The sequence below is a fragment of the Mustela erminea genome, chromosome 12 (genome assembly GCF_009829155.1).
Source record: "Mustela erminea isolate mMusErm1 chromosome 12, mMusErm1.Pri, whole genome shotgun sequence".
NCBI classification, from domain to species: domain Eukaryota; kingdom Metazoa; phylum Chordata; class Mammalia; order Carnivora; family Mustelidae; genus Mustela; species Mustela erminea.
The window spans coordinates 33,059,569-33,072,746 of record NC_045625.1 but is presented as its reverse complement, the minus strand read 5'-3'; the positions used below and the strand labels follow the sequence as shown (position 1 = coordinate 33,072,746).

At 52.3% G+C, this 13,178-nt stretch overlaps 1 protein-coding gene across 1 annotated transcript in view; it reads left to right on the top strand.

The window, feature by feature from the left end:
• The first annotated feature begins 238 nt into the window (after nucleotides 1–238).
• TMOD1 (tropomodulin 1) overlaps nucleotides 239–13,178 on the top strand; it is an 84,535-nt gene continuing 71,595 nt past the window's right edge. The window contains exon 1 of the mRNA XM_032306625.1: nucleotides 239–351. The gene's annotated coding sequence lies outside the window, so the exon portion shown is untranslated. The remainder of the gene's footprint in view (nucleotides 352–13,178) is intronic.

Below are 13,178 nucleotides of genomic sequence, written 5' to 3'. Positions count from 1 at the left end.
GCGCCCCGGCCCCTGCCCAGCGCTGCCCCCAGCGGACGTTGCTCCCTGGTCGGGGACGGTGCGCGGCGCCCCGGCGCCCCCGAGTGGAGGGAGAGGTACGGAGGGAGAGGTACTGAGGGAGAGGGCGGCGGGAGGGCGGGGCGGGGCGGGGCGCGGTGACAGCGCGGAGCCGGGCCCGCCCCTGGCTCCCACCCCCGGAGCCCACAGCGCCCGCCCGCGGCCGCCCGGGAGCTTGTCCAGCCCCGCGCTGCGCTCGCCCGCCCGCCCGCCGGCCGCCGCCAGCTCCCGTCCGCCTGCCGCCCGCGCTCGCCCCGTCGCCGCCCGCGCCCGTCCCCGCGGCTCTACGGCCCGGTAAGCCCCCCACCCGGCCCGGGGTACCACTCACGCTCGCGGGGCTCCCTGCCCCCGCGCCGGGGCCCCAGCCATATCTGGGCAAAATATTCAGCTGTCGCCGCCGCCGCCAAGAGGGACTGAGCGTGGCTCCCTCTATAAATAGCCGCCGCCTCGGGTTGCCTCGGGGGCTGGGGAGCGCTGGTCTCGGGGTCCGGAGCCCCGCGCTGCGTCGGCACCCCTAGGCTCCCGGGGCCCCCGCCGCGGCGCTCTCGTCTCCGGCCCCCCGGCGCCGCGTCTGTAAGAGGCGGAAGGACCCGTGCGCTCTCGGAGAGCGGCGCCGGGCTGGGGGTCCGGGCCGAGGTCCGGGCGGAGGTGCGGGCGGAGCGGCCACCCCCGCGGTTCGCCACTTGCCACTCGCCACCCGCGCCGCGGGGCTCTGAGCCGGCGGGTGCTCTGCTGGGAACAGGTGCTGCCCGACGGAGCCCGGCACGAGGCGTGGCCCTTCCCCGCTGCCGAGAGTTTGGGGGTGGGAGTGGGGCGTTCGTGCTTGGTGGACGAGGAACCGAGGTTCCTGCGCCAGCTGGTGACAGGAAAAGTTTCCTGAACTACGGGAGCTGACGCGGTTGAACGCACCACGATGCAGGCATTTCGTGCCGAGGGAGAGCGGGCAGGAGTCTGGAGGCAGAAACCCCCTCGCTGTCGCCATCTCACGGGGTGGTCTTGGCGAGCCCACTCCCTTCTCTGGTCCTCAGTGGCCCCGTTCGTAAGGGCAGGGTTTGGTTCGGGTGATGGAGCTAGGAGTCTGGGCGGTGAGAGCAGCAGGGTGCGCTCTTGACCACCGCGCTGCCCCACACCTGTTCCCTGGCTCTGCCTTGGGACGCCGGGGCCCAGCCGCGCACAGCCTGGGGTGTGATGGAAACCGGACACTTAGGCAGTCCCTCTGACTCAGGCCTATACTGGGACCTACGAGAGCCCTCGGAATAGCCTGTGCCGTATACGTCCAGGAAGAGCGTCCCACGGTAATTACGGACGCCTCTGCTGGGGAGCAGCCATCACCCTCACAAAGCAGCCTGTGAGTCAAACAGCCTTAGACCCGACGAACTGGGCAGGACCACAGGCTCCAGTCCAGCTGCTCCCTGGCCTCAATTTCCCCGTCTATACAGTGCTTATGATGCGGCCTCAGAGACACGCAAGCACCACGCCACCCCCCAGCCACCCAGCCCCTTCCTGCTACACCTACCCTGTAAGTGGTCTCCACTTTCATTCACTCTCTCAGATTCTTGAAGATGACCTAGCCCCAATTTTTCCGTATCCGAACCAGACCCTAACTCGGGTTCAGGACCCTCAGAGGGAGCACCCCCCAAATCGTCATCTTTCTCCCAGTGAGGACAGCTATTTCATTCTTTATCAAGGGTCACAGGACCCCCTGCTCAAGGTCACGTGCTGCTGGGCAGGCCAGGAGGCCTGCAGATTCCACTAGCCTTTCTTGTCTCTTTCCTGACCCTTCCTGCTGCTCTTAGGGCAGGTCTTGTGATCTGTGAGCGCCCCACCAGTGCCCCCTCTTTTTTGAGCTGCTGCTGTCCAGAACTTTCCGCTGCTCAGACAATAGCGCCCTCATTCTGAAATTTCATTTTTGCTTCAACTTTACTTCCTATTATACATTTTCCCTAGACCTCAAAGCCTCCCTGATAAAGAAGTAAGGGGGAATGAAGACAGCCAGAGCCGCATCAATCTGAGCCATGCAACAAACAGAGTGAAAACAAGGAATGTTGTCATTTTGTGTTTTTACTCCCTTTCATGAGCCCATCTTACAAATTCATGTTTTTGTCTGGCTTGGTCGGCAAGTTACTCCCAGCCGCAGTGAAAAGCCAGTGTCCTCCAAAAATAGCCTCCGCCCCACATTATCAGGGCCTCACACCTTCTCCCTCACCCAGGGTAGGGCTGCTTGCTGCCGCTCAGCTAAAATGTGAAAAACGGGGAGTAGGTATTTAGTGGCAGCTCCGAGTAACAGGAGCTGGACTGACCTGGAGGTTAGGACTCCTGGCTCCCACCCCAACTCTGCCACCCATTCTGAGTGACCTTGAGCTGTGAGGGGGTGGGCAGAATGGTCCCCACGAGATCTGGGGTTAAGAGGGCTCAGAGGTTCCCTTGGAAGTCTTGCTAGCCTGAGAAAAGTGAAGAGCCAGGGATAAAACTAAGAGGGGGACACCCCCCACCACCACCGTGAAGAGGAGGGAAGGAGTAGGAGAAAGTAGTTTCCCAGGAGCCAGGGGAGGAGAGAGGTCGGCAGTGGCCATTGCTAAGGAAAGACAGAGGGGCTGAGGACTGGGAAGGGGCCACCAGGACTGGCACGTGGTCTTGGGTGACTTTGGACTGGGCCTTGCAAAGGGATCAAACATGGGCTTTGCCACTGCGTTACGGGGGCCAGTGACCCAGCCTGTCTGTCTCGGCCTCAGTTTCCTCCTCTGTGCAATGGGGATAATAACAAGACCAGTTCCACATGGGTTGCTGTGGTTATGAAGTGAGGTGATGCTGGGGGAGCCCTCAGCTCAAGGGCTTGGTACCTGCAAGGATATTTCTAGCGTTAGCGAGAGGAAGAGGCAGGCTAATGGGAGCGGAAGACGTGGGAACAGAGTCTACCACTCCTGAAAGCTCCACTGAGAAAGGAGTAGGGAGGGAAGGTAGCAGGAGCTGAAGACAGGCGTGGGGGGGCGATGGGCAAGGGAGGACAGGTGCTTCTGGGATGAGGCTTGTGGGAAGAGGTGGAAAAGGACCCAGAAGACAGGAAGAGGCTGAAAAGAGAATCTGGGGGTGTGCAAATGGGAGGGGACCAGGGCCTGCCTTAACCACCTGCCGAGTGTCACAGCCTCTAGAACCCCGTTCCTCTAGAATCAGGGTAAGCATAGAAATGAGGTAAAGTAAAATGAACCCAGTCCTGGCTCTAACCCCTGCATCCCCTTAGCAGGCTTCAGGATCTGCAGAGGAGGGTAGTGATGGGCCACGAAGGGTAGTTTGACTTGGCCCAGGAGCCTTGTGACCTTGGCTTGCTTATTTCTGAAATGACATCATCTATCAATGACTCCTGCTGAGTCCAGGAGTCATAATGGCCTTTTCCAGTCAGTGTTTTGATTTTTCAGTCTTACTAATGGACCAGCCAGGCTGCCAACATTTCTAAAGAGGCTGGTTCGCTTTTCACTGAAAGCCAGAACACCAAATAGATCAATTATTGGGCTGCTCCGAGCTATTATCAGTGTAAAGCCACAGTCCTGTTTCTGTAGGAGAACACGAATCGGAGAGCAGAATTCTGGGATCATTTCCTCTCTTTTGCTTTGTTTTATAAGATCCTCTGTTGGTTAATTGTGAAAGGACCCGACTCTCTTTGCCCCTAATGATAATGAAAGAATGAGCTCATTGGAGTCAACCTAGGACACGTCTGGAAGGTTTTCTTCGATGTCAGGAAATGCTGGGCCCTTGTCTGGTCTGAAAACAAAACAAATTCAAGCATTTCTCCTGTTTCTCTTTTCTTGCATCCTTTTGTTTTTCTCTCAGACAAAAACACATCTGTGAAAGGCTGGAGTTACTGTGCACGGGGATGAGGGGAGAGGAGGCAGGTCAAGCCCCGGCACCCATGTGTCCCTGCCTCAGGACATCTTCTCACGGGCCACAGCCTGAGCGACTGTGCATCCTGGGAGTTCTAGGGCAGTAACCCCATGGCCCTTCCTGGGGATGCTTCTGTTGGGTCATGAGTTGTGGCCGAACACTGGGGTGTTTGGCCTCCGTGTCCCTGGGAACTGAAGGAAGTAGTAACGGCTCTTGGCCTCACTCAGCCTCCTTCACGGACTCATCTTGCATCTCTTAAATGTCAGTGCCACTCTCAACCCTATTCTCTTTCCATCCCATACCCTCCTCCAATCCCATTCATGCAGGGCTCCAGCCACGGGCCATAAACTCACAACTCCCAGATTTGTGTGTCCCGCCCAGGCTGCTCTCCTCAGCTGCAGGCATCCATGCCTCCTGCCAATCAGACAAAACCAATAGGGAGTCCCAAAGGCACTTCACACCCAGCAGGTCTGACTCAGGCTCATCACCAACTCTTCCGTCAATGTCTTCCATCTTGGTTAACATTAGTAACACCATCGAGCTAGGCACCAAGCCAGAGATCTCCCTTTCCTTCCCCACCCCATTTATTTGGTCGAGAATCCTGTCAATTCTACCTTCCTGAATATTCCTTTTAGTCATTTCTACCTCCACAATCATGACGCCAATCAAGTACTTGCTGTCTCTTCCCTGCGCTATTGGCAGAGCCTCATAAATATCTCTCTGCATCAAGGCTTTTCTTCTTCTGTGACACTGTTGAAAGATCTTTATGAGGGTACCTGGGTGGCTCAGTGGGTTAAAGCCTCTGGTTCAGCTCAGGTCATGATCCCAGAGTCCTGGGATCGAGTCCCGCATTGGGCTCTCTGCTCCACAGGGAGCCTGCTTTCTCTTCTCTCTCTACCTGCCTCTCTGCCTACTTGTGATCTCTGTCTGTCAAATAAATAAATAAATAAATATCTTTATGAAATGTAACTCCAACCCTGTTATCCCTCTCCCTTCAGAGACCCCTCATTTCCTACCAGATTCCTTAGCACTAAACCCAAGACCATCAAAGATCTGGCCTCAAGCTACTTCTCCCAAACCACCTCTTGGCCCTCCTGCAAATTCTCCTTAGCTTCTGGTCATGGAGCCAGCCTATGTGACTTCATGGCTCCCTGGCTTTAGCTCTGCTGTTCCTTCTGCCTGGAATGCTGTTCTCTCTCTTCCTAACATGGTGGACTTGTGGTCATCCTTTGAAGCAAAGTTCCTCGTTGCCTTACCTGTGTACACTCAGCCCCCCAAATGGACCTCAGAGCACTAGCCGTAGTGTGTTCTAAATGGAATTGTCAGCTAAATCCTTGTCTCCGAAGAGACTGACAGACACTTGAAGACAATTTATGGCTGATTTATTTCTGCTTCCCCAGTGTTCCAGCTCAGATCTCAGAGCTTGTCTCAGTGTAGGCACTTTCTGTGGGGACAAATGACTGACCATTGAATGGATGAGTGAGTGAGTAAGAAGGTATGCAAATGAGAGCCCAGTGACAGCGATGACAATCACAAAACAGAAACTGGTATCTACAGCATGTTTTCCCAAACCATTGACTCCATGAGGGCAAAAAACCCTATTCCACTCCCCCTGACTCTAAACCCCAATCAGCCCCATCCCAACACACAGAATGAATCCATGATCTCATTTGAAACTCAGGAATCCTGTAAGTGGGGAAGGGTAGGTGTTATTAACCCACTTTGTTGACAAAGGACAGTGAACCCAAATAGGAATTGTCCCAGGTCATCTAATTGGGGTGCATATTCCAGAAAAGCCAAAGTGTTTTCCATGGTTTGGGAGGCTTGAGAAGTGAGAGGGCTTGCGTCCTGTTCTAGGGTTTCTCTAGCATTTGAATCATTTGGGATCTTATTAAAATACAGACTCTGGCTCAGTAGACCTGGGACAGGTTCTGAGATTCTGAATTTCTAATAAGTTCCTCGTGTCTAAAAAGCTTTAATCATTTTATTAAGTAATAGGCTTAATGATAAGCGCTAATGAACACCTATTGCTATGCTCGGCCCACATGCACAGACTCCCATACTTTGAGCACCGAGGGGAGGGCTGGTTATCTCCACTGTTGCCCTTGGCCCTTGCATTAAGATATCATTTTTTATTAAAATCTACAAATGAGTTCATTTAAGCCCTGACTCAAAATCCAGAGCTCTTACTTGGTTTTTGCTTTTATTTGATGGGTTGGTTGGTTTTGTTTTTAAGGGAGCACGTGCAAGGCACACATATGGAGGCTTATGGGGTAGGTTGGAGGTGGTGGGGCATGTGGGGGAGGCGGGGGTTTGGGAGGACAGAATGGGCAGGTAACAGGGACCCTAGTGATGGTGGGGAGGGCCTGTGGTAGGCACGTATGTGGCCACAGCATGCTGGTGAGGGCAAGACCCCAAAATCGACCTGCTGCCGGAAGGGTCGGGCTGAGCAGCAGTGGGTAATCTCCATCTTCTGCTACCTTCCCTCCTCCTTTGTAACCTGGAGAGATTTAGGTCCAGACAGGACTGTCAAGCCCAACTGTCCACTTCCTGGCCAGCCTAGAACCTCTCCCCAGACTCCTGTGTCTCGTGGCCTTTTCAGGGCACGCTGCTTATAAGTGAGGCATCTCTGAGCCCAGGATGAGCGCTCCCAGTGCTGCGATGGGGACACGACTGCCTCCCTCAGAACCACTCAGAAGACAAGGGTGGGGGGAGCCCTAAAGAGGGACCGTCCTCCTGGAAAACCCAGGACGATTTAAAAAGTCAGACAGGAAGACAACATTGTATGCATTTGTTTGTGGTTTTTCTATTGCATTCCATTTACACCATTGAAAGGCTTTGAGACCACTTAAAATAAACCTGCTCAGGCAACGTAACTGGGAAGAACAGATGTTTTAAAAAAGACAGGGCTGCAAGCTTGAAAATTAGGATTCTAAAATCCTGGGAACCTGATGGGTGCTCAGGGCCTTGCTCTCACCTTTTTTTCTGGAGAAAAACGAATGTTCCTGTGCATGGCAGTTCATCACCACATGTCACCACAGTGGGTGGGTGAGTCCCCCTGAAGGTTACTCGAAACCCCAGGTTAAAAATGCCCACTGCAGAATAAGGGGTGGTAATTAGGCCAGCGTCTTGGCTGAGATGGCAACTGTTTTTGGACACCCAAGTCAGCTCTGGGATGAATCATGATGGCCAAGGGGAAAGGGACACAAGATGAACTGGGGGACGGTTGGTGTCTGATGAAAAGAACACTGGTCTTTCAGGGGAGACAGGTGTTTTCTGAGCCTTCCTTCCCAGACCATGTATCACAATGCAACACGAGGTGGAAGGCTGCTTCCTTTTTTCCCCAAGATTTTATTTATTTATTTGAGAGAGAGAGGGAGAGAGACAAAGCAAGCATGAGCAGGGGGAGGAACAGAGGGAGAAGGAAAAGCAGACACCCTGCTGAGCAGGGAGCCCGATGTGGGACTCCATTCCAGGACCTGAGAAGGCAGACACCTAACCAACTGAGCCACCCAGGCACCCCTGGAAGGCAGTTTAGCATCGGGCTTAAGAACATGGACTTTGAGGAAAGCTCCCTGGGTTCAAATCAAAGGTCTGCCTGTTACTAGCCATGTAAATTCAGGTGATTTTAAACTCTCCATGCCTCAGTTTCTCCTTTTATAAAATGGGGTTGTTGTGGGAACCTATTTCCCCATCTGTAAAGCGGGGGTGCTGTGGGGACTAAATGAGCTATTATACGTGAGTGTGTAAGACCGCGCCTGTGATGTGGTTAGCATCCCACAGCGTGAGCTCTGGCGGAGAGGCAGCGTGAAGTAGTGACGACACACACAGCCAGGTGGAGTCTTGTCTGGATTCAAATTTCAGCTCGAGTACTGACTAGCTTTGTGACCTTGGTCACTGTATTAAGTTACATTGTGTCCCCCCAAAATCATGTCCACGGAACCTCAGAAGGTGACCCTATTTGGAAATGGGGTCCTCACAGTGTCATTTGTTAAGACAAGGTATTAGTGGATTGGGGTGGGCCCTAGATCCAGCGACCTGTGTCTTTGTAAGAGGAGGGGACCCACACGACGAAGGAGGGCCTGCGATGACAGAGTCAGTGATGCAGGTAAGAGCCAAGAAATTCCACAGAGCTGGCGCCAGCATCACCAGGAGCTAGGAGAGAGGCTTGAGACAACGGATTCTTCCTCAGAGCCTCCAAAAGGAGCCAACCCTGCTGATATCTTGGTTCCCAATTTTTGACATTCTGAGTTGCAACAGAGCAAATTTAAGCCGTCCAGTTTGTGGTAACTCGTTATGACACCCCTTGGGGGCTAATGCAGTCAGATGGCTGCAGTCCAGTTTCTACATCTATAAAATGGGAATAAAAAGTACCCACTTCCTAGAGTTATTAAGATTGCTTGAAATAATCTGTAGAAAGTGCTTAGCACTGTGTCCCTGATGCAGGATGTCCAGAATAGCACTTGTTATTATGAGGTTTCAGTGACACGCTGGGAGGAACAGCCCCAAGGCTGAGGTTAATAGCCTTCGCCCTATGTCTGCACTAGACCTATGTACCCAGGGCCCTGTGGATGAACTGTTATGTGGTTCCCAGTTTTTTGCTAATACAGATAATAATCAGATGATTGATACATGTATCTTTGTATAATCCAGTGAGTAAATGAGCAGGATAAATTCCCAGAAGGAGTATTGCTGAGTCAAAGGGCCTGGGCAGTTGGGTAGATATGGCTTAACTTGCCTTGAAAGGGAGTAAACCAATGGGAGTTGCGCTGTCTCCCCCACATCTCGCAAACACTGGGGATTCTCAGGTTTTCGCTGTTTTGTTAATGCGATGGATGGAACCGATGGCTCATTACTTAATTTACCTTCCCGTAGTTAGGAGTGAGCATCATTATCTTCCTCTAGGTTCTTTAGCCATTTGTATTTTTAGGTGAATTGCCTGTTCCTTTCCTCTCTCTACGTTTTCGTTGAGCTGATTTAATTGTTGGCACTTTGGTTTGCTCTGGTTTTTTGGTAGCACTCTGTCTATTAAATAAATTAGCCCTTTGTTCAATGAGCAGCCGATATCCCCCCCACCCCATTTGCCATTTGCTGATTTTTATATTGCTTTTCCCGAAAATACAAAAACTGGCTTCAGGAGCCAAACCTTATGTTAACACCTGCTGTGAGGCAAGGTGACAAGCTGTGTTTGTCAAATGGAGACTAAGGAGAGGAGTGAGGTCCACAGGCTTTTCTACAAACCAGCTTTTATTCTACCAATGCTTTTGATGTATGGCTGTCAAAGCCAGTAACAACACGAGGCGTTCATTCATTTGCTTAGCAAACTTGCCCTCAGCACCTGAGAGGCACAGGCTTTGTGTGGGACTGTGGGAGAGGACACGTTTGCTCCCAAGTAGCTTTCAGTCTGGGGGACAGAGGAGTACATTAAGATGATGCTTCTGGGGGCGCCTGGGTGGCTCAGTGGGTTAAGCCGCAGCCTTCGGCTCAGGTCATGATCTCAGGGTCCTGGGATCAAGTCCCGCATCGGGCTCTCTGCTCAGCAGGGAGCCTGCTTCCCTCTCTCTCTCTCTGCCTGCCTCTCCGACTACTTGTGATTTCTCTCTGTCAAATAAATAAATAAAATCTTTAAAAAAAAAAAAAAAGATGATGCTTCTGGGGCGCCTGGGTGGCTCAGTGGGTTAAGCCGCTGCCTTCGGCTCAGGTCATGATCTCAGGGTCCTGGGATCAAGTCCCGCATCGGGCTCTCTGCTCAGCAGGGAGCCTGCTTCCTCCTTTCTCTCTCTCTGCCCACCTCTCTGCCTACTTGTGATCTCTCTCTGTCAAATAAATAAATAAAAATTTTAAAAAAGAAATCCTTTAAAAAAAAAAAAAAAAGATGATGCTCCTGTTGGCCGAACTCTGACGCCCTCTCCCACTTGTACTAAGATGTCCCTTTGCAGCTGGGAGGGAGATGGCACAGAAGAGGCTGGGTCTGGTGAGAGCTCACAGGGGCTTCCGCTGGAGGAGCTGCCGAGAGGTGGGGGAAAGGAGCCCCAGAACAGGCTGTGGCCCGGTTTGCAGCCGGCCAGGGTCAGGAGATGGTTTCAGAGCCCTTTCCTGGAACCCTGTTGCTTACAGTGATTTGTGCAGTGACTCAGACACTGTGATGACCTCAAGAGATGCAGAATGAAACTACGCACAGCCGCGTGCACCCACACGCACATGGCCTTTCTAATTTAACCCACTGGACAGTTTTGACGGACGTGTGGACCTCTGAGACTCCACGTGTCCTGGGATGGGGCTCGTAGCAACGGCAGAGAGAGACAGGGTCAAACACTGTGTTTAGCTTCCCTGCTTTTTCAGTAGGTGTTTTCCCGTATGACTAAGAGAATGAGATCAGCTGGGGGAAAATAAAAACAAACAGCCCAAGAGACAAGACTCTTAAAGAGAATGTTCCTGGTGCAGATCCTAAATCCATGCCGTGGTAATCTAGGTCGTCTGCCTGATGGGGAGTCCCAGAGCCCATACGTCCCTCCTTCCCAGAGGCAGCGCATTACGGGCGTGAAGAGTGTGACCGTGTCTCTCCTGGTCCTTCAACTGTCTTCCCTGTGATACCCTGGCTTCCTTTCTCTGGACTCATCACCGCTCATGAGCAAAGGTTCAGTTCACAGAAGAGGTCGCCCACATGGCCACCAGGTGTACGAATTGTACTCAGCATCGCTAGGGAGCAGGGAAACACACAATGAAATACCACCAGCCACCCGGCATCATGGCTCAGGCTAAAATGAAAAGTACGGACCATAGCAAGAGGTGATGAGGATACAGAGCAACTGGAACTCTCATCCACCACTGGTAGAAATGGAAAATTGGGAAATTACTTTGGGAAACTGTTTGACAGTGTCTATTGAAACTAAATGTACATTTACTCCAGGCGAGTAATTCAACTCCAGGGATGTACCCAAGAGAAATAAGGGATTATTTCTACCAGAAGGCATGTGTAGCCCTATTTATCATTACCAAATACTAGAAATAACTTAAATGTTCATTACCAGTAGAGTAACTAAGTTATGGTGTAATTTGTTTGATGGAATACTACACATCAGTGAAAAAGAATGACCGCTTGTTAACACACAACACAGATGAATCCCACAGTTGTGATGTGCGTGAAAGACGCCGGACGTGAGAACATTCCCTCTGTGTGTTTTCATTTATGCAGTGTTCAAAACAGCTAAAACCCACCTGTGGTTTTAAGAGTCGGAAGAGCAATTACCTTTGAGGGAGATGGACTGAGAGGAGGTACAAGAGCATTCTGGTGGACTGGAAATGACCCCTGTCTTCCTCTGAGTGGTGTTTACATAGGTGAAGACGTGGGAAATTCAGGGAGCTGTGCTGTCAAGACTTGCACACTTGACTACATACAAAGCCAATGCCTTATTAAAAAGGAAAAAAAGTCACCCCCACAAATGAAAGGGTGGGGGCCCAGAGCTGAGCCCCAGCATGAAGCTAAGCAAGACCACCATTGCCTTTCTTCAGCCAATGAATGCGGAGGAGATCCCATCATGACCCTTGGGCCAGTGCCTTACACTGTTGACTTATGTTGGGTTGACAGTCCCTTGAGAACCCCTAAATCTTTCTCATGGCCACTCAGCTATGTCCCCACCCATCTCATGTTTATGGGGTTGGCTTGTCGGGTCTCAAGTGTTGTGGGACTGAGACAAGGGGAAGGAAACCAGCAATGTGAACTGTATCATCCTTTATCTCATTCTGTCTGTATAGCACCATGCGTGTGACATGGCCCCAGGGATCTCTGTGTGAGTGTTACCCTCCCAACTTCACTATAAGCATCCTAAGGACCAGGAAATATCTTAATTTCTGTCTGTGCCACAAAGGCCCACCATGCCCTGCATGTAGTAGGTTCTCAGTAAATACCCAATGAAGTGGGTTGTCAAACTGAGATCCAGAGAGGTACAGCAACTTGCCCAAGATCGCACAGCAAGTCCTCAACCAACAGGACTTGTAACCAGATCCCCGGACTCCCATCCCAGTGCTCCTTCTGCCGTTGCCCAGTGGACCGCTTCCTGCAGAGGCAGGGACCGTGGGTGGGAAGATACTAGGGAGGAAGGAAAAGGACCATCTGAGGGGAGACAAAGCTGAGTCTGGGCCTTCAGGATGTGTGTCCTGGGGAGAAGACTGGGGATGGCTTGTAGGTGACATAGTTGCAGAGACTGTACCCTGCAAAGGACACTGGGCTTCGGTGAATTCTCTGTAGATATCTCCTGAAATTCTTAATTTTATCTTTGGCTTTGTATTTTTAAGTGAAGTGCCATGGCTAACAGAGCATGCCCCAGGCTTAGCGGCTTGGCCCGCTTGAGTCCCCACCTCCTGCTGCCTCTTAGACCCCAGCTGCCTCCCATCCTGGGCACCTCCCCCGGGTCCCACCAGCCTGCCTGTGCTACCTCTGCGGATCTCTGGTACATTCTGCCGACAACGCTGCCTCTTGCCCCCCCTAGTCTAGCACAGAGGTCGTGATTCCCCAGATGGCTCATTTCTGTGTGTGGGCTGCATGTATCCTGCTCCGGGGGCGGGGGGGCACAGGGAGGGGGAGAGAGTGGCTGCTAGTGCATTTGGCATGCATGTTTTGTGTCGCAGCCCACGGGCACCTGTGTGACCCAGAAATTAAACAATAAGAAAACACTATGACACAGCAAGAGTGAGGCCATGAGAGGAAGGTAAAACTTTATATCTTGGTACCTTTAGTGGTACTTTTTTCTGATTTTGAACAGAGAATCCTATGGTCTTACTTTGCACTGGACCCAGACCCAGCTCATTTGGCAGTCAGTCCCGTGGCGGGGTGGGGGTAGGAGGGAGTTCTCCCACGGCCCAGTGGGGGTTAAGCAGCAGGCCAGGCCTCCCTGGGGAAGCAAGATGGCAGGGGACATGGGCCAGCAAGTGGCTGGGAAGCTCAGCCCTCTCGTCTGGCTCCCTGGCTGGGTCTCACCACAGGGACACCACTCCCCAAGGCACATTCACCCCTTGCTCTGCCGGGGACATGGAACAGCGGCCTGGAAGTGATCAAGGTGTATCGGCTGCAAAGGTCTCTGCACGTTGCATGCTGATTGGTACGATTCTTGCATCACATTCTATGACCCTGTTACAAAGCCTAAACCTTGAGGAGGTTAAGCCACCTAGAGCTTCCATTGCTTGCTTGTTTGCTCCTTCCACACCCTACCTGGTAGCCCCCACCCAGGGCTGGTTGACTTTCTCCC